Source organism: Aythya ferina (genome assembly GCF_964211825.1).
Source record: "Aythya ferina genome assembly, chromosome: 1".
In the NCBI taxonomy this organism is placed as follows: domain Eukaryota; kingdom Metazoa; phylum Chordata; class Aves; order Anseriformes; family Anatidae; genus Aythya; species Aythya ferina.
In genome coordinates this window covers 132196259-132223966 of record NC_140296.1, presented here as the reverse complement: position 1 = coordinate 132223966, position 27708 = coordinate 132196259, and the positions used below count along the sequence as shown (strand labels likewise).

General features: G+C 45.7%; 2 protein-coding genes and 1 long non-coding RNA gene across 16 annotated transcripts in view; 1 reads left to right on the top strand and 2 right to left on the bottom strand.

The window, feature by feature from the left end:
• PPFIBP1 (PPFIA binding protein 1) overlaps positions 1–17874 on the bottom strand; it is a 112868-nt gene extending 94994 nt beyond the window's left edge. For 5 of the 14 annotated variants that reach the window (XM_084505742.1, XM_084505728.1, XM_084505727.1 and 2 more), the window contains exon 1: positions 17733–17874. The gene's annotated coding sequence lies outside the window, so the exon portion shown is untranslated. The remainder of the gene's footprint in view (positions 1–17732) is intronic. The other 9 variants (XM_084505725.1, XM_084505740.1, XM_084505744.1 and 6 more) reach the window with 2 other exon arrangements.
• A 128-nt stretch (positions 17875–18002) lies between these two features.
• Positions 18003–18816, top strand: LOC311429662. The gene is made up of 2 exons (XR_014688332.1): positions 18003–18311; positions 18537–18816. It is a non-coding gene; the product is annotated as an uncharacterized lncRNA (long non-coding RNA).
• Positions 18817–24911: 6095 nt separating this feature from the next.
• Positions 24912–27708, bottom strand: part of BMAL2 (basic helix-loop-helix ARNT like 2) — a 55540-nt gene continuing 52743 nt past the window's right edge. Inside the window, exons 20-21 of the transcript XR_014688598.1 lie at positions 27226–27301; positions 24912–25434 (exon numbers count right to left, since the gene is read on the bottom strand). The gene's annotated coding sequence lies outside the window, so the exon portion shown is untranslated. The remainder of the gene's footprint in view (positions 25435–27225; positions 27302–27708) is intronic.

Sequence of the window (27708 nt, the reverse complement as noted above, 5' to 3'; positions counted from 1 at the left end):
TAATGTTGTTAAGCCTATGCAAATCCCACACTGTGAAGTTAGCGCTAATAAATGCGCAGGTAATCTTAGAGCCTCCACACAAGAATACTGATACAGAGCTTAAAAATAAGCTTTGTTAGTATAGAAAAATAAAGTGAGCACACAGGAAATATTTTTGAAGGCTAGACTTTGCAAAATCCATCCTCAGTGTCTTTTCAAAGGGCCAGTGAACTACTACACATCCCCTCAGCTCCCTGCTTAAGCAGAGCACTTCACCGTGTACTCTGTCGGATTTGCCGCCGGTTGAGGATTGCAGCTGGGATTTGCCATACAACAACCATGCAATTTGAAGACCCAGTGATACTGTGCAGTCAGAAAAGCGAGCGTCAAACAAAATCAACAGGAGTGTCTGCTAACTCAGCCAGAGAAAATTCTCCATGTCAGCCTGAACATAAAGGGCACTTGACTCGAAGGGCACTTTTACAGGGTTGTGCATTAACTTCATGAAGCACCACCTCAACATTTGTTTGCTCCAGCAAGCAATGAGTTAGACCCTGAGTTTTGATGCTAATACTCGCACATTGGAGCACACAGAGAAGGTACCAGGGTAGGGCTAAACCAATTTTGGATTTATTAAAGAAATATATTTTTAGTCCTTGCATGTCAGTCATTGCCTCTTTACAGTAAGAGCTGCGAAGATGTGGTCTAGTCACAAACCCCAAGGGAGCATGATCCAGACACATGAACACCCGCTGGCTCAAAAGCTGGAGCTATATGCTCCCCACTCAGCTACTATTAGCCCCAAAACAGTCCAAAGGGGTAGGAGGGGTTGGGAAAGGGCCACCACACTGGTCATACGACCAAAGGAATAGAGATGCTGTGTGACCACCCTACAGCCTCCCTGAGGTCACCTCCAACCCAGGCCTCCTCTTTGCTCCCGCTTGCCCAGGAGAAGAAGTTGCGGGCGAGAGCAGGCTGTGCTCCAGCTGTGCACAGCTGGCAGGGTTACCAGCTCAAACAAGGTGAGATTGCTCAGGGCTGGACACGGGGTAGCAGGGAACGGGGCTGCAGGCCCTCGTCAGCCAGCCCTCCTGCTTCGCTCAGCATAGCCGCGATAGGGATGATCGCTGTGGTGAGTGCGCACGTAAAGGTAAGCTGCAAGTTACTGCTGCAGCAGCTGGGGACTGACTTTGGCCAAGTGTGGGGCTGGCTGGAAGGCAGAGTCAGGAAAGCAATGAAGAAAAGTCCTCAAGCCCATACAATTTATCTCTCTGGTCCTCCTGGTAGCCCTTTCATTACATCACTCTGTGCCTAACCAAGAAAGAAAGGCCAAACTATAGTTTTCTTTATTTTAGATTTATAGTTTCCCTCCAACTAGAGGTATTTTTAAGCCAGGAAAAAGCAAAAGATTTATTTGTCCTACAGACGCTGTAGCAAACTCAGTTCAAAAAAAAAAAAAAAAAAGAGACCATTGTTTTCCTAGTCTTTAAAAAGAGGGGAAAAAGTGAACAAGAAGCCAAGATTATTAGCAGACTGAAGAGAAAGCAAAGAAAAAGAGCAATAACAGCCTTTATTCCCAAGAGCTCCTTTTAAACAATTTAGGAAGCACCAAGCCATGTAGCTGTACTTCTTATGACCAGCAACGTTAAGCTTGAAGAAATGAGGAAGGTCAGCAGGATGGAACAGCTTCTTACACCCACACTGTGCAAGCAGAGTACTGAACACAAGCGTATCATGCTGAGGCACACAGATCGACTGGAAGACACAGACAGCAGGCCCTTGACAAGGGACAGGAAAGCTCTTTCATACCACAGAGTTGAGTGCACCAACCAGGTAACTTGCACATGTCCTTGCTCCCAGCTTGAGTCCTGCTGGATATTTTTAACAGCAGTATTACTCTGTTAATTCAATTCACAATTAAACACACTGTATTATCATGCTCTTGCTATACAAAGCATTTGGAAATTATATATACACATATACACAGCTATACACACACATGTTTTATAATACACACAGCCTGAGGAGCATCATTTGATGTATTGTTGATAGGCAGACACTTCTGAAATGAGACAGACTTTGAACAGCGGTGCAGCAGGAGGGCAGCATGCAGGGAAGGAAAGTGGCAGAACAAAAAGCACTAAACTGCTGCAGGACTTGATATACACACTGATTAGCAGAGAGCTTGTCTACATTGAAAAATTAATTCAAGCAGTGCCCGTAGCTTGACCTCTCATCTGCATCTTTAATTGAAGCGTGGCACTTTTAATTCGAGTCAGAGGGAGACAGAGGCAACAGTTTGACAATGCGTGTTTCAGCAACACCTAGCAGCAGCACAAGCAGGCAGCGCTCAGGTAAATCCTAAATCCTGTGAGTTCACCCTGCTGTTTTCCCCTGCCATGCACACAGATATGCAGGAACAACACCCTTGTACCCTATGGACAAATTCAGAGAGCAGCTGAACTTTTTATAATATAGACCCCTTTATATATATTTACTTTAATATTTCAGTGCTGTATCTATATATACACATATATAAGAAGCATAGTGCTCTGTATAAATACACACCCCACAGAGAGCATTTGGACCCTGTGGTGTCCTGGCAAGCACAGGCACTGCTATCCAGAGCACTGCCCTCTTTTCACAGGAGGCCCAAGTTCACTTGAGCTCGATTAACGTGTGAGGGGTCTGCTCCGCCTCACAGGACCACCTCTTCCCACAAATACTTCTCTTCAGCCACTTGACACAGGAAGCGTGGCAAGAGTGTTATTTTGAGCACTCATGACTTTGCAGGAGCCAGTATTGAGCTCAACGCACGTGGGCAAGGCTCAATTACAAAGGACATTGGAGGGTGGAAAAGTGATTGAGTTGCTGGTCCCATGGAATAGGAGGAGGTGGTAATCACAGAATAGCTTGGGTTTGAAAGGACCCTAAAGACCACCTGGTTCCATCCCACTGCCCCCAGCAGGGACACCTCCCACCAGACCAGGCTGCCCAAAGCCCCATCCAGCCTGGCCTTGAACACCTGCAGGGATGCGGCATCCACAGCTTCTCTGGGCAGCCTGTGCCAGGGCCTCACCACCCTCTGAGTGAAGAGTTTCTTCCTAATGTCTAATCTAAACCTACCCTTTTTTAGTTTAAAGCCATTCCCCTTGGCCTACCACTATACTCTGTGACAGAGTCCCTCCCCAGCTCTCCTGTAGGCCCCCTTTAAGTACTGGAAGCCTGTCTATAGCAAGGAGGCATTTGACCCTGAATCAGGATTCCTGAAGTTGGAATCCAGCCAGGAAGCCAAAATAATAGCCCTTATGCTCACACCACTGAATCTTGACTGTTCACAAGCTGTCTGGAATACATTTTTACATTCATTTAAGAGACAATGCACCCCACTCCCACCACTAGAGAAGATACTAATTTGATGCTTTCTCCATTCTTGCTTTGACTGTTTTCCATTATGCAGATCCCTACCAACTAAATGCTTTCTTCAAAATAGACAAGTTTTATAGGATTGATTTTTTGTGTGTATTTTTATACTTCCTCCCTGATGTCACCAGAAACCTTTAAGTATTGCACATGCATACATATGGAAATTCTGCTTCTACCTGGATTACATGTCTACAGTGTTTCTTTGAATCATCTAGCTCCGTGTCTTATGCAGGAAATTAAATTAACACAAAGATCGTAAGAGCTTCAATTTGCAAAACTAGACTGGCACTCTGCATTACAGTAGGTGGTTGACCGAGCATCTTGAGACAAGATCTTGTTCAAAAGCCTTGTCCAAAAATTCAACACCGCTATCTACTACCCCAGCAATGCAGTCGGTGAACAGAAAACAATCACAAGAACACAGCCAAACAACCACTCCTCCTGCTCACAGGCTCAGTTGATTCGCAGTCCTAAAATCTGTAGGTCTCTGGTACCAGCTAACTTAATCCAATGCAGCGAGGGCTCTGCACGCCACTCTGCTCCCCATCTTGGAGGAGTTCAGGATCCAAAAGAGGAGAGATGGATGAAAGAAGGAAAGAAAAAGAGTGTAACAACATACCTGAGCCCTGGAGCCCCAAGCAGAGCTCAGCCTGGCCTTATCCACCCCAGCAGCTGCTCAGTCCCCCAGCACAAGCAACTTTTGTGCTAAAGCTGTGGCACAGTGCGTATTCCAAACAAATATTTCTTAAGGGGAGGAAGAATAAAAAGAAAGATGCAACAAGCAAGACTCTGGGTACAGCTACTTCTGCTGCTAAGTTTGTGGCTTTAGCCTATTTTTAGGCAAGTTGTCTTTGCAGATGCCAAAATAACATCTCTCCCCCCATACACACATACACAGCTGGACGGGAATCATAACACAGCCTGCATCCATCACAGATGTGAGTTACGAGAGGAAGTCTCAAGAAGCAGCCTCCTCTCTGGAAATCCAGCCACAAGCAGTTAATATGCTCATCTGCTGAGCAGGCAGCAAAGGGGAGGAGGGACCCACAAGTACAGGGGATACAGCAAGTTCCTTCCTCGCCATCAGCAGCGTTTCCTCTGTACTTTACTCCTAAGCAACATGCTTGGAAAATCAATGCCTGATTCCCGCTGTGTAATACAGAATTGGTCCTCTCCTCAAACACAGGTGCAATGGGCACAGAGGATCAGAGCTCACAGTCAGAAACTGCCTCTCCAGAGCCCCAAAGAGGGGTCGCATGCCTGTTGGCACCCACCAGACCTAGACGATCTCCTCGCAGGCAGAGGCGGCAGCCAGATGGTGATAGTGCCACATTCACTGCCACATTCACACCCGCAGACAAGCCATGCTGAGCTCCCGTGCTGACCTGCAGTTTGAAACCCTTCCACAGCACCCCTACCTCCCCATTCCCAGCCTCCAGGGCCACTCCCACAAGGTGGTGCTGGGAACCCTCTGAGCACCACGCTGCTCTCTTTAAGCCCAGAAGCACACCAGTCCATCACTCGCCTCCATCAGTGTTTGAGACCAGCACCAGGCCCAGAGTGTATGCATTTTTGTAGGCTTGTCACTTTCTGCAAGGCGTAAACGCTCACTGGGAGAAATATGCCTAATCCAAAGACACAAGCCAGCAAAGCTTCACGTCCCCGTGGGTGACCTGGACTCCATCCAGTGAAAATACTCCTGGCCTCCAGGGCTGTCCTCCCTGCTGGAAAGTCCACCACACCTTCATGCCAGTGCTGGGAAAAGGGGTCAGGGACAGAGCCAGCTCCCCCAGCAGCAAGCTTTCCTGCTTCTGTGGCCAGTGCCAGGCTCCCTGTTGTCAGCCTGGACACCAACCAACCCTCAGCATGCCCCAAGCACTGCAAGAAGCTCTGCAGCAACAACGAGGCAGCCTCCTCATGCCCACTCGAAGACTGACCCAACCAGATTGTCTCCCCCTGGTCTCCATACCCCTAGGACACATTCTTATTGCTGTCAAGCACGTGGAGTGAGCACACGTACCTGTATGATAAACAAAATGCCATCAGGCAGGCTAACCAGCTCCAGGTCAACCCATGGCATTCAACCTGCCCTCTTCCATTCTTGCAGGGAGAAGCACATGAGCCCACAACCACAAATTCACGCAGAGCCGGCCCATGCTTTGTTCAGCTCCCTTACTTCATCTTCAGCACTGCTGCGCCCACAATCCTCTCCCATAAATCCATCCAAGGAGCCTTCGCTTCTCACAAACACCCACACAGTGAGCTTGGAGCACTGGTTTGTCTCAAAATTTCTTTGAGCCTAATACAGGCATGGCCAACTTCTGGAGGAGGATTCACTTTTTGTTCTTCGTAGTCTTAAAGCTATGCAACATGCTGAATCTGTGCTACTATCTCCTGTTTATTGTGGAAGGCGTAACAGTTTAATTTGGATTAATCTCATGTATGGCATCTATCAGGCTCCAGAGAACCTCTGGCTGCCCTCGCATGTCTGTGTAAACATTGATGAGATCCAGGCAGGAGGCTGTGGAGATGGGAGACAAAGTTCCTGCCTCGAGGCTTTGTAGTGCAAGCTAGACAAGCAGGATTAAAGACAGGACTCTGCACTTACCAGGGGATTCCACTGTGAGTGACAGGTCATGCAGCAGGGCACAGCTGCAGTTAGGGAGCCCGTCCTCCAGCAGGGATGTGATTAGGGGTCACATACACGTCGGCTGTCAAGGACCCCCCTCCTCTCATTGTTGCTAGGAGTGGCAAACAGGACAGGAGGCACTGAGTCTGGCCAGATCACACAGCACTGAAAGCTTACAAGACAGAGAGCTGCCACACCTGGGATGGCGAGGGGCAGCTGGCGAGATGAGCACACCCGATACAAAACCCCAGAGCCTGGAGGGACCTCTTCTGTTGTTTTTAAGTCAATCATTAATTCAGCCAAATGCCTCCGTCTTCTTACAATAGCAAGTGTTATCAGGGGATAGGACTTCACCCCACTTTTTAAGGTAAGGCATGACAGGATTTTTCATCGCATGTGACAACGAAGCCAGGCCTAAATCCCCACAGCCATAAAAAGATGGTATAGCATATTTTGTAAGAGAAAGCATTACCTGCAGTGCCACAGCCAAATTCCAACTTAGTACCGCCAGTCCAGCTGGATGCGCTGTCCTAAATGACCAGGACGCCAATCCTAAACTATTGCCACATGTTTGTAACTTCCCTACCCGCTCAGTCTCTCCCTTCCAGAAGTGCTGCAATAAATCATTGTATCAAGGCAAGTCCCTACAGAAACATTATCTTGTCCCAACTACATGTACTTCTGCATTTACAGATGCCTGACAGTAAGATTAGCCTTGCCTAACTACAGCAGACCTCACTCTGCACCCTGTTATTTTTGTGCCATGCCCTGAAGTGACCAGAGCAGCATAGGGCACAACTACATGCACAGGACGACCTCACATATGCTTTGACAACTGCATTTTCGTGCCAGCGCTATATTTCACTAGGAGCAAAGTGACTTTTCAGGACAGTGCAGGACAGCACGTCAAACATCTTCTCTTCACAAAACAAAACAGGCCCAGGCATTTATTGTGAGACACTCAAAGACAGACTCGCCACAATTTTTGCTCATTGTGTCTCCATGGTGTTTTTACTGATGAATGAATAAATTATCATTTACATCAAAGGCAAGGTTTCCAGTTGGAAATTATTTACTTTCCTCTCAATCGAAGAAGCTCTGGCAAACTCATCCAAGATACAGATTATGTACAAACCAGCCAGCAAGTACTTGCACGCTGTGAGCTGTTGAAACAGGAATAATTCAATCTTTTTGTAGTCTTACCCTAGCTAATTTGCCACAAGCTGTCTCTTTTCAGATGCTACATGAAACACGAGGGAAAAGAAAGCTGGATTTAGCTGGTGCACTTACTGTCAGTTCATCTACCAAGAGCTCAGGTCAGGTAGTTTTCTACTTAAAACAACTCATTTTTTCAGCCTCACAAGGTTAAAAGAACAAAAATTTATTCCAGTAACCAAATACTGAACAAGCGTGCAACAATTACTTAACTAATGCAAACGATTTTCAGTCTGCATGCAAGGAAATATGGGATAATTGTAGGGCACTCTCTTCCATTAGCATTTTGCAAGTACTTTTTAGGTAGCCATGGAGACATTACAGCCTTTTACTTCTCGCTGTCATAACTAGACAGCTATTGATTTATTTGTAAAAATTCCCTGAAAGAGAGCAGAGAAAGAAGGAGTTTCATACACCACAAGATCTGAGTGCAAGAAGCTGAAGACTCAGAAGGATTTTAGATAGAGACAGCAGCATGGAGGCTTCTTGCAGAAAGTAGCCCTGAACTCCAGGTACTGCTTTAGCACTTTTTCCAAGTCAGAAGGAAAAAACATCCACTACTACATAACATGCAGACAACAGAGGGACAGCCTCCCAGCCTGGTCCAAAAGGAGTAACATCTCTAGCTCTACCTGCCACCATCCTGTACAAAAGGAGGCAATCTCCAAGGGCCTGCTGTGGTTTTGCTCTGACAAAAAGCTCTCTGGAGATGTGATAGGACTCCATCCTTGCAATGTTGTCACCATTAGCAGGGCAAACATGGTTCCAGCTTCCAACCTCACTTTCAATGCTCTTTGTAATGCCTGATAACACACACCAAAGGGAATGAAGAAGGAAGGGGATGTTAAGTTTGGGAATGTGCAGAACTGCTTTTACTATGGAAAGTTTCCGTTTACTGAATCAACACAGGCAATCACCACACAGGGCTAGAAGACATTCCCTCTCCTCCCAGTCAGCATATGTGGATGCCTCACCCCTGGCAGGCATTGCAGGTGATCAGTCCCTCCTCTCTATGGGAAAGCCTTTTGACAAATGTCTCGCCCAACTTCTCTGCACATCACCCTCCTTTCCCTCTGCAGCTCCAGAGTTTCTGTAAGCAAAATAAATGCTGGTCATTAGCAGCCATTTCTACCATGATGCCCAAAACAATTCCAAAAGAAATGCCATTTGCCATATAGACATCTTTATGATCAAGTACTTCTGCATATGTGGATTTAACAGTGCATGTCGTGATGAGTGATTCTGAAAGCCAAACAAGCAACCTGGAAAAGACTGCATCACACAGATAAGGACGTGCAAGTAATTACAGATTCAGGTCCCACTCAGATACTCTTAGTAATAAGAACAATGTATCAGGCCCATAACAGATTTTTCCTTTTGGATAAAACAGAGAGGAAAGCCTATTCGACCAAAATATTTTTCTTATATTCACCTTAGACACAGTCACAACAATGGAGCCCAAACCTGCAAGATTATCTTCCCCACCAAGCTGCAGGAAGTTTACCAGCACCACCCTGAAAATAAATCACAATGCTCTTATCTCCACATTACATTTTAAGCCTCACGGCTGTTCACGGAAAGGATGCTCTCTAGCAGTGCTGCAAACAGAGGGACAGCCAGCCAGATGCTGCTGCAGAAGCATGTCCATGGATGACGGACCTGTTACTACTCCTGGCATGTAACGCTCAATTGCGTCATCGATACTGCTTCATTAATTCCTGTGAAGGCCTGGAAGGGGGAAAGGATTCATCATCCATGGGAAGCTTGCTGAGAAACATCATCACAGCCTTTGGGGCATATGGGTGCTGCCGCCGTAGGTGGAAGCACAGGGTCTTGTGAGCATCACGGCACTTTCACCGTTCTCGGCAGTGGTCGGACCAGCCCACGCTAAAAACACACAGCCACAGCTATGCTGTGTACACCTGCAAGGCCAGGGAGTGTAAGGGGGGCACATCTGCGCCCCCAGCAAGGGTGGTGAGAACAGATGCACTCACATGGTGTCCAAAGTCCTGCTTGTGCTGTGGGTCCTGCAGACGCCCCTGAAAACAAGTTTCTATACCAGCACTGTCAGAGGTTGCAGTGATCCTACCCAGCACTGCATGGAAGGTACATGTAGAACACCAACAGGACATGTCAGGAAACCTCTGAGAGGACACTTTTGGTTGGAACCTGTTAATAACAGGTTTCATACCCAAAGTAAGGGGTAGACAAATGTAAGCCACTATACGCTCTTTTGTGGTTTTTGTCCTCTCCAATAAACAGAAAAGAATCCCAGCCTAAGACAATAAATTCTCTTTCATTGAAATAAGAAAAACAAGTTCTTAGACCCAAGCTTAGCCAAGATACATAAATATGCATTTCTGAACTTTCCCCTGATGTTTCCTTTAAAAACGTAAATTAAAAGTGCTGTCACGCATTAAATGAACTTTGGTTACTTAAAAAAAAAAAAAAAGCTGAATGGTTCTAAGATCCAACTGACAAGCCTTTTCAGATCCCTGCTCTAAACCAAAACCAACTTCCCACAGATTTAAATTAAGAGTTAAAAAAAAAAAAAAAAAAACAAAAAACGCCTCCTTTGTTTTATGCTGTTATGGAAGCAGGATAGAAGGCACTACAAAGCTAGCACCCAAACCATCGGGAGGCACCTAGCTCCCATGTGCCTTTCCCAGAGATTAGCTGGTCAACACACCCACCTTGTCCTGAGGCAGACCTTGCCCCACTGTGTGCACAGCAGTGGACAGGAACTGGGGAGAAAACATGAAGGGCCCCCTTGCAGCACAGAGAGATTCTCAGGAGGTATGCTATCCAAAGCGACTGGCAGCTTTGGGTAGCATGCAACAGAGACCTTGCATACGTCATCTTGGGAGGATTAAGTTTTTGTCTCATTCTTATAAGAGGACCCCAATGTACCACCCCTTCCACCCAATGAGCAAAAGCCTATCAGAGGTGCTTTCACTATAGGAAGGAGAGCAAAAAGGCTCCAGCTGAGCAGCAGAGGGAGCAGAGCCATTCATTACGCCACCACCTCCCACCACAGCAGCCTGCCTTTCAGCATGTACATTCGGATGGGGAATCCAGCTGCTCCCAGCACCGTGATTGCTCCTGGCCCCCCCACAGCCACCACGTCCCCAGCATGGCCCCATCCATGCCCTTGCCTCCATCTGCACCCTATTCTCTTCAGCTCTCAGAGGCAACACACTCTGCCCACTTCTCTGGGATGGATACAAATAAACCAGTGCTACATTTAAGCTAGGTGGTAGAGAAGACCCTTTGAATCTACCAGAAAGCCTTACACAGCAAGGTACAACAGCAGTCACATGCCTAGTATCTATTAATATCCTTCTACACTCTAATTGCAGAGATAATATCCTTCTACACTCTAACTACACTCTAACTGCAGAGATCCCAATTAGCTACATGCTCCCTCTCCTTGCCAACGCTTCACCTCTGCAGGACCTTTTCATTACTTGAGTACCTGACCCAAGGCTAAGGGAAAACAGATTCTAGCAGTGTCCATACAGCAAGGGTGATTTTCACAAACCCACACTGTCTGCACCCCTGTTGAGCTGGACAGAACCCATGACCACTGCTACAGCCATGCGGGACAATAACTATGTTCAGAAACACAGCAACAGCTCAACACATTTGTACAATGAAGATACTTTTTGTCACCTGCCGGTTGAGACAGACGTTGATAATTTGCATCATGCTCTGCACAACCTTAATTTGGTCCTACACACACCTTCACATGCCCATCTCATGACTTCTGAAAACACAGAGACCAGCCTCCAAGGGCCCGCACATTGTTCTCCCCATACTTACACTCCCTGTGATTTAGGCCACTTAAAATAGCTCACCTGCTTCAACAACGCTTATACCTTTGAGGCTGGATTTCTCCCTGAACCTATAGCTACAGCTAATGTGTACGTATACTTGAGAGAGAAAATATCAAGTCAAGACTTCAGGAGAATACCTACCTAGACGTTCTGGACAACTCTAGATCCTTTGAATGGCATTGAAGTTCACTGAACATTGGGGATTCTGCTCAGTTCAACAGCTGCCTTGCCAAAAGCCTTTCAGTGTCACATAGCACACCAAGTAAACCCAGCACATCCTCAAAGTCAGTGACTGACTGCAGGAACCTCAGATCAACTGCTGGGTGTGCAGCAAGCTCTTTCCCTTAGGGGTCACCAGGAAAGCAGGAGTCAGCAATAAACCACAAGCCACAGAAACTACTGCGATGAACTGAACGCAGCCAGCCCAAGCCATGGCTCTCCCTTGAAGCATGAACATGATCAAACCTTAACCGTACCTCTCTGCTGTAGAGAGAGAAACCGGTTACAGAGTTCTGCTTCGAGGGACAAAAGCCAATAGAACAGCTTCTGATTCACTCCCTGAATTCCTCTCCTTGGACAAAAGAAAAAATACATCGTTATTTTTAAGGACCTTCTATTTAAATTCAGAACTTGCCGTGAGATGTCCTATTCCTCACACTGCTAGCTTAGGGATATAGTTTAGTGGGGACTGCTAGCGTTAGGTCAGAGGTTGGACTCGATGATCTTGAGGTCTCTTCCAACCTAGAAATTCTGTGATTCTGTGATTCTAAGCCAGTCATTCAGCCCATGGATGTCCAACCACATAACCACAAGCGAATCAGGTTCACAGGGCCATGCCCACCATGTAGCACACGGATAGCAATGTGTAAAGCTGTCACAGGATCACAAGTCACCACCCTTCCTCAGGAAGTGATCCTGCTGCTAATTTGATAAGTGTGTGTGTGTTCCTGATTCTGCCAGTCATAAAAGATCACTACAAGGGGAATATTTGAAAATGAGGAGATGGAGGCTGGCCTATTCAGCAGCTTGCTTGTTTTTACTACAAAAGCTATGTTCTGTTACCAGCTAAAGTTTGGGAATGTTGTATCTCCCTTCAGAACCACTGCAGTCTTATGAATTATTTGGGGTCATCTCCTACTTTCATATTTTAAATACACACTACACTTTTCCCCTAGATTTTTGTTTCAGAATTGATCAACTCGAAAACAGGCATGTAAGACCATATTATCATCATAATTTCCACTTATTTTTTTCTTGCTGCATTAGAGATGTGGCAAAAGTTGTTCTCCCACATCTGCCACATTTGGACTTACGAGAAAACTTTAAAAATCAGATAACCACTAGCATAAATCTGCACACTTTAAATCAAAGACATAATTATAGGGCTGTCTTTAACAGCGCAAAGATTCACCAGTTCAGATGCTGTAATAGCTGGCTCAAGTCTCTGCCTTAAGTTCTCCACTAACATTTAAGAAAAAAAGCTTTCAAAGAAAGATGCAAGTACAAATCAAATTTTGGACCACTGCACTCTATCTTGGAGTCCCTATGCTCACAGATGGCATTCAATGGGATTTTATTCATTCAAGAGTGTAGCACTGAGCCTACCAGAAGTGTGACTGCCATCAAGATGCACGTACATGGCTGCTTAAAGTCGGACTTTTTGTTATTTCTGTCTTTCTTCTGGCACGTTGAACCAGAGACTCTTTAAATGGCCTCTGGCCCTGGTTCTTTGGCACAACCAGTATGGCTTAATGAGGCAGAGCAACAGCGAGCAGCCTTACCTTAACAGACAGTGGGACACCAGCCTGATGCCGGACAGGTTATCCAATCTCCCTTGCCTAAGTAATCTCACATGTTTTGGCTTTTGCATCTCCCAGCAGTTTTAGCAAGATTCACACTTGTTCTTCTCTTTCATCAAAAGCATGGTACTACTCTAGTCTACACCAGGGGCTGTTCCTCGTGGCCCTAAGACAACATGCAGGAAAAGATGCAGCATGCAAGCAATGAGGGCAAGATTTAGCAGCACTCCCCCCACAGAGTGAGCACCTCTCGTGGAGACAGTGCTGGTGAAACTTTAGCTCTCATGGCCTGAAGGGACAAAGCAGTCGAAAACAAGACAGCGCAGGACTCCCACCCAGGGGAAAAACTGCTGGGGTTTGCCAGGCTGGACTGCACAGCCCAAGCCCTTCCACATTCTCCACCTGCCTTCTCTGTTACAGATGAAGGTGGCTAAGGAGAACACAGGGAGAAGGAAGAATACAGCTGTGGCTGGTTTCAAGACCTGTGTCTAAATATATTTCCACTGAGGAAAGAAATCAGCTCTTTACATAATTGGTTTATCTTGGCCTTGTGACAGAAACAGAAGCAGAGCAGTTATAAAAAGCATAAAGCTTTAAAACACCACATTTTCCTCATGTACAACATAAGTCACAGAGGGACAAAATGCTCTGGAAGTTAAAGGTATCAGGAAATCGCATATGCCCGTAGCAAGGGCAATGCATACAATGGGAAAGCAACTGAAAATCCAGTGTGATGACTTAATTATTGATGGAAAATTCAATTCTTTACACAGAATGAAAGTTATGATCTTGGGAGCAAAGCCTGTTAGAAAAATAACAGACAGCCAGTCTTCTCTCCCTGAGCTGGACCAAAACACAAGCCAACTGGGGAGACATGGGTAGAAAAAGAGAGGGGGGAAACTGATGTATCGCTGCCTGCATCTTGCTGTGTGTTCATGGCTGAACACCCTTGCTAGGGCACTCAGAGCAAGGAGAGAGCCAAGGCAAAGACCCCACCAGAAAGGCACCAAGATAGGTGTTACAGCTCAGTGTACCCATCTGTTGAGCTCTCAGTCGCCTGAAGTTAGAGATGCAACAGCTGCTGATAACAACCCTGTGGCAAGAGAAAAAATCATCCTCCAAAAAGACCAAGCTTTAATCCTGGATTGGATGCTGACTTCTCAAGAACCAGGAGATGTAATCTCTCGGAAGTAACACGCTGCCTTTCCTATGACAGGCTACAAAGATTAGTGTACATAAAACCACTGTCTTCAAAGTGCTGTCTGAACAGTGAACATCATTGATTTCTGAGATCCTCCACTCATAGATAACCTGTTCAGCAGTGATCCCTCCAGCAATATCACTCACTGTCCTACCAAGGCACACGGCAGGCTGATGCCCTCGTTCCGCTGCAGCCAGAACAGTCAGCACACATGCAAAGACTGGCACAGAAGGAGAACAAGACATGGTATTTCTGTTAAAGAGACACCAAAACATGCAACCTGGGCTCTGGGCACACAAACGGATATACAGCAGGGCAAGGCAGGGTGTGAATTCATAGTACATGATGAATAAATGTTAAGTGAGTGCCTGGGTATAGACACCAGCAGTAAACACGAGACAAGGCAGCGTAGTTTACCTCTCTTGGACTGCATCCAAGAGCAGAGTCGCTAATGAGATGACTAATGGGATCTCACAATGACAAATGGGGGGAACACCACTCAGCCTAAGTATAGGACGGTACTAAGTGTTTTTATTTATTAAGGTATTGTTTTTATTTATTCTTAATACACAGCTGTATACAGAAGCTGCACACAAGAAGAGCAAACACAACAACGCCTGCCTGCCAAAGCGAGGCCGTACAGAAATAGGCCAGAACATAATCGCAGATCTTTAAAGAAGCAACAAAACTTGAGCTTTGCTTTGCAGCCAGAAAATAACAAAGGTACAGATGGATGAGAAGCAGCCACCTCAGGCATAGCAACCTAACCTGCACATTGCCATTTAGGAGCTGAGGCACAAGTCACCAGCACCTTAACAAAAGGCATGGAGATTGTCAGCAGTGGGACAGGGGCTTCACCAAACTCTAACACCACAGAAATTTCCAGGATGCTCCACTGTCTCCCTGAATCCTGTCAGATATTTGGGCTATTTCATTCTCTACCAAAAACTACACCAAACCAACAGACTCGCCAGGAATGAGCATTTACTTTCTTGCACTCCTTTTACCCCTTCCTTGGGGCCAAGGACACGTTTTGGACAGTCATATCAGACATGTGACACAGGCACCTCTCTGTGCTCCCTCACCATCACAGACAACACACAATTTGAAGCACCACAAAGGAAATTAGTAACTCTAACGGGTCTGCAGCAGCACTATTTTGTCCTCAGTAAGCCAGAGGTACATTTTGATACCATCAGATCACTGTTAAGAAAGTAAGCAAGCCGCCTTTGTTCCAGACCTCTTACTTCAGAGAAGTAAGTCTCTCCTCATTGAAACTGTCTTGATTCCTTGATACAGTGTAAGACATAAAAACCACAGACACCCTACTCTGGCAGATTTAAGACAAAACCTCCTGCAGCACATGGGACCATGCACATCAGCACATAGCGTTTCCTCTCCTCAGACCAGCCTGACACAACTGGTGATCAGAGAGCAGATGTTGTCCTCCTCATCACCGGCAAGCGATGGGACCAGGCTGGCAGCACCAGATGAGAACGAGCCTCAGCGTCCTGGGAATGGCTGTAATTTCAGGAACGCCAACAGTTATCCTCACAGGCACAGCTTGCAAGCGAAGTCTCCCAGTACACCTCCAGAGATCTTTTAATCAGAACCCCATTACCTCCCACAACATGTTTTATACTGCAACAGACAGCACAGCCCAAAGCAGGAACATGACTTGCATCTATGTAGGAACAGAAGATGGCATTCAGCAGCGCCTTCTGCCCCATGTGACATCCCTGACCTCAAGGCACTCTACCCTGCATGGAAGCAGAAACGTTACTCACAGATTTCTCCACAGCACCGATCTACTGTGGACACATGTGCAGAGGACAGAACAGCTCAAACGTTCTTCAGCTGATCTGCTAAACCTAGAACTGAGCCAGCACACAGGATGAAAACCCAGGGCAAAACTCACCGAAGCTGCAGAGGTGCCTGAATCTGGCATGATATATTTTGACTTGGGCTCTTGACAGAGTTACAGCAGCTATTGAATATCTAACAGCACCTTGCTCAAAAGCAGCAGTGCCTCCGAATAGGAGCAACGCTGCTGGAGAGAGAGACAGCTCTCACAGGCCCAGCTCTGCAGCCAGGTAAACACATGCAGCTGACACTGCCTTCAGGGAGAGAAACAGTGGCTTCATACTCCAGGCATGGCAACACTGATCTTTAAGAGCCACGCAGCACGCACTGAGTCAGTCTCTCACTTGCACACCAAACAATTCCCCCTGCTTCAAGGAGCTGATCTACAGCTTTTCAAGAAATTACACTAAATCCTATTGTCAAAACTCTCCCAGGATGGCTTCCACCCAAACTGTGGAGCGCTGCAGCTCCTCACTTCCTACCAACACAAAAAAAGTCTCTCTAGACCAAAACGCTTGCCATGTTTGGAACCAAAACTTAAAACAGATTTCAGTTTTCCTGGTTTCTGGAATGACCCTACAACCTGTCTGCAGCACTGCCTTGTGAATCTCATCAGTTTTACTGAAATCCGTATTCACGTTTTTATTGTAACGGCAAGCCACTTTTGTCCTTGACAAACATAAATCCTCAAGCAATGGCTGCTACCTTTAATAGAAGCAATAAATCTGGATTTGGCACACTGAAACATCTTGCTGTCAGATACTCGATAATGTAAGCACAAAGAATATTCTCACTCCAAGTGACCCATTTTTGCTGCTTAGTTTTTGGAACTCTCATTGCTCAATCGTGCTGCCATTTCAATACATGCCAGAGCTCACACATTTTGCTGCTGGTAGTATCTGAGCTTGGGCTGAAATAAACAGAACCAGCAGAGTCTGAATGCTCCAGACACAGCCAAGCGCACGTCCCAAAAAGTGTTCATCTGCGTTTGTCCCAAATCATCTGCACTGCACTTCCACAGGAGAGCACAAGCGTGACGTTATACCGCAGAAAAGTGCTTAACAGCGTGGCTTATTTCTTCCCGTGAAAACAGCTATATAGGTACAAAGCACCTTTTCACTGCTACAGCTGCACCTCAGCCAGGGCGTGAGCTAGCACAGCTATTTCAGCTCACCCAAGTCCCAGAACTAAAAGAAACAGACCTAGAAAAAATAATTATATGATGTAAGAACCCCAGGCCTTAAATCAAAACACATTTGCTCGTGCAGGATATGACTCCCAGCCAAATTTTCACAGCACTCCTAACTACAGCGTCCCACCACAGCCCGCACCGATGAAAGCGGAGACTTCCGCTCCCCCAAACCTCCCTAAACTCTACTCCGGGAACGAAAGCCAGCTCCAGGGCGCTCACCAGGGCCGACTCCAGCTCACCTCTAGCCGGGCTGCGGCGGGGTCACGCTCCCTCGCCCGGCCCGGGGGCGGCAGCCCGGAGGGAGGGCAGCCGGGCTCCTCCGCCCAAGCCAGGCCAGGGCCGCGGGCCAGCGGCTCCAGGGGGCCCCGTTGGGCCGGACTTGGGCGGCAGAGACCCCCTGCGGGGACGGCAGCAGGCGGTGGGGACCCCCTGCGGGGACGGGAGCCGTCTAGCCCTGGGGACACCCGGCCAGGCGACGGCCCCGGGCTCGGCGCCCGCACGGCGGCGGGACGGGACGGGGCAGCCGCGCTCGGCTACGCCGGCTTCGTGCCGAGCCTCGGGAGCCCCCCGCAGGGGCCCAGCTCCCCCTTACCTGCGCCCGAAGCCGCGCCGGGCACTCCCAGGTCGGCCGCACCTCTGCCTGCCGCCTGCTCCGGGCTGCCCCGCCTGGCACAGGGCGGCCAGGACCCAGCGGGGCCGCGCCGCGCCGGGCCCTCGCCTCGCTCCCCGCCCCGGGGCTGGGCCTCCCCGACGGGGCGGGCGGCAGCGCCGGGCCGGGCTGGGGCCCTGATTGGGCCCCACCGCAGTCACTCGGCCGGCGGAGGCCGGCGGGGAAGGTGGGAGCGGCGCTGGCCGCCCCCACCACCGCCCCTCAGCCACAGCCCCTAGGTGCTGGGAGGCTCTCTCCGGCTTCCTCCCGCCGCCTTCGCGCTTCGGCTGCCGGCTCTTGCTCTCTGCCGCTGGGCTAACATATTCTCCCGCATCCCTCGGATGGCTCCCGGGGAGCCCCAAGGGTCGGTCGCGACACCCAGCTCCATTGGCCAGAGAGAAGACACCGGCCCTGCGCGCCTGGCGGCCAGGTCAACCCGCAGAGCCCGGGTTCGGGATTCACTCGACGCCAAATTTCTTTATTCCCGGAGCTCTTCCTCCCGTCCCCTCCTCCACCGGACGGGTTAGACAAAGCGCTTAACTTAATCGTTTTGGATGTGGAAAAGTGGTTTGGTGGTGCATCATTTCTGACTGTAGCTGCTAAAAAAAATGTGAAATTTTCTATTCAGAACTGCATGGAAAGTAAACATTTTGAGTTCTCGACCCAATTTGGAGCATGACATTCACTGTTCAAGCACAGTTTACAGAGAGGAAAAACTGATGCAAAACACCTTTTTTTTTCTGGCAGGTTACCAGTCTGTGGAGTTGGCCACAAAGCTGGAGTACATCACAGATTCAAGAGGGGTCAAGTCTTAGGCTGCAAGAAAAGAAGGAAAAGCAGCCACACAGTTACTAATCCCTGGTCTTCCTTTGTATCTGTTAGTTCTTCCATCTCAAAACTTCAGTGGCTAACTACAGTTTTTGACATTTCTGTATCACATTCTACAGTTGGTCTTTTTGCCCATTTTCTCAAACCTTCATTGAAGCCATCAGTGTTACTGTTTTGCTCAGCACCTTGCTGTTGGCTACATACTAGTGCCAGACTCCTGGGTCCAGCTCTCCATGTTTTGTCCCTCTGAAGATGACTGGTGTTCACTTGCATCATAGCAAGCTGTTGAAACAACTGTTGATCTCCATGCTTGTCAGTCAGTCTTCTGGGTCAACTATTCATTTCTGGTAACTCCTTTTTTTTTTTTTTTTTTTTTTTTTTTTTTTTTAACACTTTAATTCAGAAAGTGAGGGTTCTTACTAAAGTAATTCAGAAGAGCTTCATTAGGACGGCATACAAGTGAGATTCATCTGAAAGCAAATCTGAGCTGACAGAACGTTTCAAACAACTGTTTGCATCAAAGAAAGTATCTTTGCAGGTTAAGACACATCTCTGATAAGACTTTCTAGCATGCTTATCTCTCATCTCCCAAAATAGTTTAGCTTTTTTTGCTTGAGGCTAGTTTGCAAGGAAAGGTTGATTTTCTCTACCTTTGTGAAAATGTGGTATCTGAGAATGCAAGCATCTCAGAAGTCCCTCCTGTGAAGGCTGTGGGAGGTCATGATAAATCAGAGTGTTTTCTAACATTTTTCATTGCTTGAGCAGGTGAAGGGAAAGATCTTTTCCCTCACTTACTGTGGTTGCAAATCAATAAATAGTGTTAAGCCCAGTATTTCAAAAGCTGCAGAGGCATTTTGAAGGTACAACAGACACTGCCTTATGAATGCGGTGCTAGGAGTCTTATGCATTGACAGCATTGTACAGCGAGGGACGTGGGTTCACATGTAAGCTGCTCCAGCACTGCCTGACCATCCAACTGGGCATCACCCTGTCCCCTCATCAGGTTGCCAGTCTCACAGGAACCACCCAGTTGGGTTGGGTTGCTCTGAATGAGTGAAAAAATTACTTTTTCAGTTGGATCAGGCCCCCAGGATCCCTGCTGCAAAGCAGGCATTTGGAGCGTAGGGGCAGGGGCACAAGCAGGACCGTGCCATCCACCAGCAGCAACTGCAAAAGCAGATTAAACCCATTGCAAAACAGCCATTAATGGCACTCTTATTAAATCTGTGGCGTATCTACTCTGTGTTTCTGCTTCAACTTTCCTCCTGAATGATAAACATTTTTGTTGTTTTTTAAACAGTTTTTAATGTGGTTATCCTTGCAACACTCACAGGCATCACTATCTCATTTTACAGTTTAAGTGACTCATGATGGTTAATTGGGAGTGTTGATGACTTCTAGTGATCCACATTTCAGTTTTGCTCTCACCTGGAAGTCTTCAGCTGCACAATAGTCATTAGCCCCATATCTCCATATCAGTGCTTCCTCATGGGCAGAGCTCCTAAATACAACAGTCCATGTACACTGTAGCCAATTCTATTTCATTTTATTTAAAAATTCAGCAGCTTCCCAGGGCCCAGAAGTCTTACGTTTAGACCTAAACCACTTCCTAAAACACAACAGCTAGAAGAGCTGAGGGATCTTCTTCCACATGGGTGATGATTTCACACCTAGGCTGTGCAGGTGCTTTCATTTCAGGAGAGCTTAAAAAGCAGATTTGGTGAGTCGCTCCTTCTGTTCACAGATGGGTGTTAACCCTGAAGCTGAGCCAGGGTGGGCTCGGGTCAGGTCTCTGCTTCTACATCCTCTGGCATGGCCATGTCAGCCAGAGCTGTGATGGGATCAGGCCCATCAGTGGCAGAGCGGTGCCAGCAACAGCACCTTGTGCAGACGTGAGGATAAGCAGGGAGAACCGTCAGGGTAGCTTATTTCACTCAAGAAAGCTGGAAATTGCCCACTCAGCAAAAACTGTTTTACTGTTAGAATCTGCATCTATGTTGGGAATGTTTGCTTTCTGACCAGCTATCATAGCTCTGCTGTCAGAGTTGTCCTGGCTTTCAGTTACCTTTAGTATCCTGGCTATTAAACACTTAACTATCACAGAGCTAATTGTCTGAGCCAAAACCTCAAGCTTATGTATGACATTATGTTCAGTCCTGGGACAAAGCAGTGTACAAACAGTTTCTAGCTGTCAAATCAATAATTTAACTTTCCTCCTTATGTTTAAATTCCTGTATAAACCCTTCCTAAGAAGGAGAGGAGGAGAGAAGGTTCAGTGGCAATAGCATTGACTTACTCCATAGCAGCCCTGGTACAAAATGCCCCCAGAACTGTACCCCCCAAAAACTATCAGATTTCTGACATTGGTTGTCCCATTGCTGCCTCTGCCTGCAGCTAGGCTTTTGAAAATGCTGTAAGAAAAGCCTCGCACACTGAACAGACTGCTAAACTCACAGAAGGGATGCTGCCTTGGCTCTGCTGGGCTGGCCAGAAAGACATGAAGACACGAAGAAAGACATTTTTGTAGTTTAAATTTCCCAGAAGGAAGACCACTTAAGAAATGACCGATCTGCTCCTGTGCATGGGATTGTTTCAGTCATGGAATTGTGGCCATCACCAGACTATTGAGATAACTAGCTTTGCATATTTTACCTGGGAAGCTTGTACAGTTAGCCCCTGAAGTATTAGCAGGAAAAATCAAAGTCAATTTTTTTTTTTTTCAACTGGGCATGAAAGCTTTCCATAAAACTTTACACATCTATGTGGGTGCAAAAGTAATTGGCTGCAGGAAAACTTCTTCAGCCTGAACACTGAGGAGAACATAAGAGAAGTGTCAGGCCATGTCTGAGAATTACAAAAAATAATAAAGGGGAGAAGATGGTCGTTCTATGTAGAATGTGAGCAAGAGACAACCTCAGATGGTGGTTCAGATGGGCTTTGTCTTTCTGTTATTTTGGATGATAGCAATCATTAAAAACAGAAAAGGAAAAACCACAGTTCTAAAGTATGTTTTATGTTCTTAAATTTCTGCAGGCCTACAAAACATTTTTCTTTCCACAGAGGTCTCCTGCTGGCTCATGTAGCTATAGATGTAGCTTTACTGGGCTCAAGTACTCTTTGGGTTGATGCCCATGTGTACTGGGTCTGGCTGGAATGTTAACTTTCCCGGCAGCAGCCCATTCAGTGCCGTACTCTATACTTGTAGCTGGAACAGCAGTGTTATCACACCAGTGTTGTGTCTACTGCTGAGCAGCAGTGGCACAGCATTGGGCCTTTCTCTAACCCTCCTAGGGGGTGGGCAAAAAAGTGAGGAGAGAAACATCACTAGGGCAGCTGACCTAAACCAATCAAAGGGATATTCCATACCATGTGGTGCCACACTCAGCAATAAAAGGTGGAAACAGGAAGAAGAGGGGAGGGGTGGGCTCTCGTTGAGAAGACGTCGGTCCTCCTCTCGAACACCGGCTGCGTGCGTTGAGGCCTTGCTTCAAGGACGTGGTCAATCATCGCTCATTTGTGGGAAGTAGAGAGTAATTTCTTTCCTCTGCACTTCCATATAGCTTTCATTTATTTTGTTTGTTTGTTTTCCTCCCTTTTTCCCCTTTCCCTTTTATTTCCCCTTAGTTAAATTGTTTAGTTCATGGTAGTCTTTATTTAATTATTATAATTATTTCCCTTTAATTAAATTATCCTTATCTCAACCCGTGAGTTGTTCTTTGCTTTACTTCTCCCCCTCCTTATCTAAAGGAGGGGGAGTGAGAGAGCGGTTGTGGGGTTTAGCTGCCCAGCACGGTAAAACCACCACACCATGCAATTCTTGTAGCAATTCTCTCTGTATCAGAAGATAATTACTTACATTCAGTGGCTGATTTCCGATATAACCAGTAAACATACTCACTCAATCAAGAAAAGTCAGAAGCCCTTTGGGTATTTGGAGTGTTTATCTTCAGACACAGGAAAAAACATTCCATAACAAAGTGGTGTGACAGTAGTCAAGAAAAACATAGAGGTAGCAGTGCTAACTTTTACTGGTAGACCTATTGGTGGAATGTGCCAAATAAACACCCCTCCACTTAAATACTTTAATACTCCACACACACACACAGCTTGCACGATGCAACAACACCAGCAAGGCAAACACCTGAGTCTTAAATTCTTTAATACTCCACACACACACACAGCTTGCACGATGCAACAACACCAGCAAGGCAAACACCTGAGTCCCTAAGCACTGCACAATGTTATCAGAGAAAAGCAGGCATGGTGGACACAGAAGGACACAACAAACAGCATTCTTTTCTCCCAGTGCCTACTGAAAGCCCTTCAAGAGATTCAACTTGTAACATCTGCCTAATCTGAGGAAAGCTTTTCTTCTAGGCAAGGGCAAGTCCATTCCTTGTACACTGTTGTTCACATCTGACCGCACCACTGCCCTTCAGCTATGCCTGGCTGGGGGTGACATCCTACACTTAAGCTTCTGTGCCCTGACCTTTAGGATAATTTTCACTATTCATTTCCTACTAATTCTGAACTCGTGATTATCCATTTTGCCTAGCACTGTTTGCATACATATATTATCACCCATTAGTTCCTTTCATAATGACCTCCTCATTCCCATTCCCCAGGGAAATGCATGAATACAGCCACCTTATTTTTTTTTCTAAGTTTCCCAGGTACTCATCAAACACATCCTTTGGTCCAGTTTGTTCTCAGCATAAGCTTCTATATCGCACCACTGGTGCTCCTGCATGGAGTCTTTTCATAGTTCTGCTAAAATCAGGCTTATAGCTATACCCCAAATCCTTTTAGCTGGGCTCTTCAGCAGATAAAGCACTAGTACAGCAAAAAAGAGTGTTTTTTAAGAGAATCTAAAAATATTCATCTTACCACACAGAAGTTATTCTCTCTGTACCACCAAGGAAGAAAACGAGGGATAAAGGGGTGCAGGATATATCCAGGTTTGCAGTATAACACCATACAGAGACCTTTGAGCACGGTGGTATGTAGGCACAACATGGAGGAGCCGAGTTGTGCTCACAACTGTCCGGTCCCTGGGCTTACTCACCCTGTTAACAGCTGGCAAAGGCAGCCAGTGTACAGGGCCTGACCCAGCTCTGGAGTCACAGATAGAGTCACAGATATCTCTGCCTGGCACACTGTAGACATAACTGTAGTGACTTGCTCAAGATCTCACAGTGACTCAGTGTCAAAGCCAGCCCAATCAGCTGGCCTCTAGGCTCCTGCTTTAACCACAGGGCTGACCTTCAAAAGAGGAAAACAAGGCAGGTTCAGATATTCCTTACATACTAGGGCCACAAGGGCCTCGGGGGAAGGCAACAGTATCCTGCCTCGGTGAGAACAGGAACTGCGTTTGCTTCCCATTTCTAAGAGTCTGAGGTACACGAACCGTGCTTGTTCCTGGACTGACTTCTCCGGCCAAACGTATTTTGTTGGTGACTCACAAGCGTGGGAAACTGCAACAGGCTGTGAGGCTGATTCACCATCAACACACAGGGTGGGAAGGGATGCTTGCAGGTATCAAGCAGCACACAAGTTAATCACACAAAGTTACTAAAACCTTCTGGTCTAGAGAAATGGGAGGTGGTAAGGAAAGTCTTATGAGCTGACTAGGATTGTAACCAAGATGTCTTACTGCATCAGTCAAAGTGACGCTTGCCTTGCTCTGAGCAAAGTGACAGAAAACCATAACAGGGATTATTTTATTCTGAAAGAAACAAAAGAGAAACATGGAAAACACAGCTCAGGAGGAGCACAAGAAGGCGGTGATAATCAGTTTAGCTACTCTCTTTTTTAGTCTCTCTCTTTCCAAAGAATTTGCACCTTAGGAAGGGGGAGAATAAAGCTTTCGTTTGTGAAGGATTCCTATTATTTTAGGTTAGAAAAAAAAACATCAGAATGATCTTTATTCTCCACATCACTTGTGAGTCCTGTCTTTTTGTATTAAGGGTAAGGAACAGAAGAGACAAAGGGATTTTGTTTAAGTGGGAAGTAAGTCATATCTGAGTTAGTATGGTTGATATGAAGAGCTTATAACTAGGACTTCACCTAGCCCAATACATTATTTACCTAAAATAAACCACGTGAGTACCATTCACAAGACAATGGGGGGAATTAAAACCAGACTTCTTCTTTCTCAACAAAGGGTGTGCAAGATGAACACAACTTCAATTATCTGCTGGTTAACAGGAGAAGTAGTTTCTTTTTCTGATTACAAAAGTATCTGGATATCTCACTGAAGTTGCTGTACAGACAATTTAAATCTAGATGTCAAAATGCTTTTTCAGACTGCATTTATTCAACAATGTCTCCATTAAAGCTGGTTAGATGTTTTAGCTTCCATCGCAGACAAAGCATTGGTTTTGACATTTAGAGAAACAGAGCAACGTAGTTCAGATAATGAGATGAATATTGAGGATTTTCATTAAATTAAATATTCCAAGATGAATATTGAGGATTTTCATTAAATTAAATATTCCAAGATCAGGAGCCAAACAAATTAATATTAAAATTAGAATATAAACATGGAGTTATTTCATGGGAATATGCAAATGTTTGTTCACCTTTCAGTCCGGTGAAAGCAGTGCTGAATGACGGGAAGAAAAGTCTGTGCTAGTATGAGGGCATATTGGCAAGCAAAACAGCTCAGAAGCACTATCAGGCCATGGGGTCACTCCTTCTTCTTGAGGTGGATCTTCATGCTTTTTCAGTCTGCTGCTGCCATTGCAGATCCTTCACCACAACAGATGGACAGAGAATGGGAGTTGCAGAAGTGAGCCAGTTGGTGAATGATGAAAGGCTAAATATGTGGAAAAGAAAATGTAAGGAAAAGAAAATGGGTGAGCACAGCAAAACAAAATAAGGCTGGATAAGCCAATGTGTGTCTCAGACAAGATTAATATACTCTCAGTCTAATCTTGCTGAAGGTGAAAGGCATACCTCCTCTGTCAGCTTGGCTTCACGAAAATACCTGTGGCTGTTGCTTCTGGTTGGTTAAACACCATCCTACAAAATGATCTTACTACTCTATCAGCTCATTAATGTACAATTTGCTAATGCACAGGCGTCAGGGCTCAGATTCAGCATCAGCAGCCCTGCTGTGGGGCTCATGTCTCTGTGCCAAAAACTTATATGAACATCTTTAAAGAGGCATTTCTTTTTTAATTCAGGTAACTGTATGCAAAAAAATCTGTTTCAATGAGAATACCTATGTCCATTTTCTATAACAATGTCTTTAGTTCCTAAAATAACTAATTTATCTTAAAACTGTTCTCAAAGAAAGTTTCAAATTTAAGTGATCAAAGCTATTCTTGTTTCTTCTTAACATCTGCAGATGATTTCTGCTAATCCTGGGTTCAGCAGAGAATCCCTTAAGTATTTCCAAATAACTTACTCTCCAGTTCCCCCTCCTGAGATGGCTTCTTGTAAAACTGTGTACAGCAGTGCTATATCTATACATACACCACCTTAAAATTCAATCAAAAATGTCAAAAAGTTCAGATTTGAGGTCTTTAACTTATATACAAAACACATACAAGGAACATTCAAAAGAAGCTTCAATCCATCTCAGGCATCTGAGGAATTATGTTTTCACATTTAAGATAAAGCACAAGTCAGAAGTATCCGTTATCTTTTGGTAGGTGTTTTGCAAACATAAATGTCCCCCTTAATCTCTGGAAACCAGGACTTCAGGCTAAATGGTAATGAAAAATCTTGTTTTCTTTTAAAGTACATGCATATGCTTTTACATATGCATATGTAAACGCTTAAACTGGACTCATTAATAATTCAATATCCTACTTCAAATATAAGCTTATTTAAATTCAAGTGTAAAATTCTTACATTGGCTATTGAAACATAATATATTTTTAAAGATGAATTAAATAAGATCTAAGGTGAAAACCATAAGCATTTGCTGTTAAAGTTTTAAAAGAACATAAAATCTCTGAAGTGATGGAATTACCATCTGAACATCTGGAACAAGAGTTGGCTGAACTGAACCAGATTTTGATAACAACGGTTTTTCTGTATGTGCAGAAAGAATATTGGAGCTGAACAAATTGAATAATCTGAAATAAAAATAGAAAAATGTTCAAAGCCAAGAAACTAACAGGGAACTAAAACCCAAAAAGTTGTGAATGAAGATGAGGAACAAAAGCATCACCTCTCTCAGTCCCCATGTTTTGACAGACAATATGCTAAGAAGTAATCACTTTAAATTCACTAACTGCAAATGATCCATCTGAATGAGTCAGGTTTTATGAATAACACACTACAATGAGCTTCCCATTGTTAATTGTTTCTCTTGTGAATGGCACGTTTTAACTGCATGGTTAGTTGTAAATACTAAAGGAGAAAGCAGTTTTGAACACAGGTGTGCACCGAGAACTGAGTTGTGAGCTGCAGCAGCAGTATGCAGGCACCCAGCAGGCTGCTTGGCAGCACTTCTTTTACATCCCTGTATGCAAATGCTGCAGATGTGAGATAATGACCCACCAAGTAAATAGTATTCTCATTCTTGCATGAGATGGGTAAATGTCTTTCTTTGCCAAAGTGGGCCTCTTCTGACACAAGGCTGAGCTTGATTTACCTTGCACTGGTCTTGGCACGCTGGCTTCAAGCCGGTTCTCTTCCCTTACCTCCTGCAGCCCATGCTTATTTTTAGTCTAAAAATAAGATTTATATAAGATCTATTATTTATAATAAGATCTATTATTTACCCATACACGGGTAAATAATAGTACCTTTGTTAGGAGAGAATGATATACATGAAATAAATACAGGCATATATAAGCTCTTAACGTTTCTGCATGATGTGCTGAATTCACAGCAATGCACTTTCCACAGCAGCCCAAACACTTCAGATAGACAGGGCAAAGAGGCATGGCACAGTGCTCCACATGCCCTGGAGCAGGTGTAGTGTAAGTAAATTAACAAGATACAACGTCAGCATGTCTGGCAGTGCCTGAGGGCCCAGGAGCACCCAGGGCCTGCGTACCACCCACACAGCTTCCTCAGAGCACTTGCTGACCACCAGGCCCCACCAAACAACAACAAAAAGAAACAAAACTTT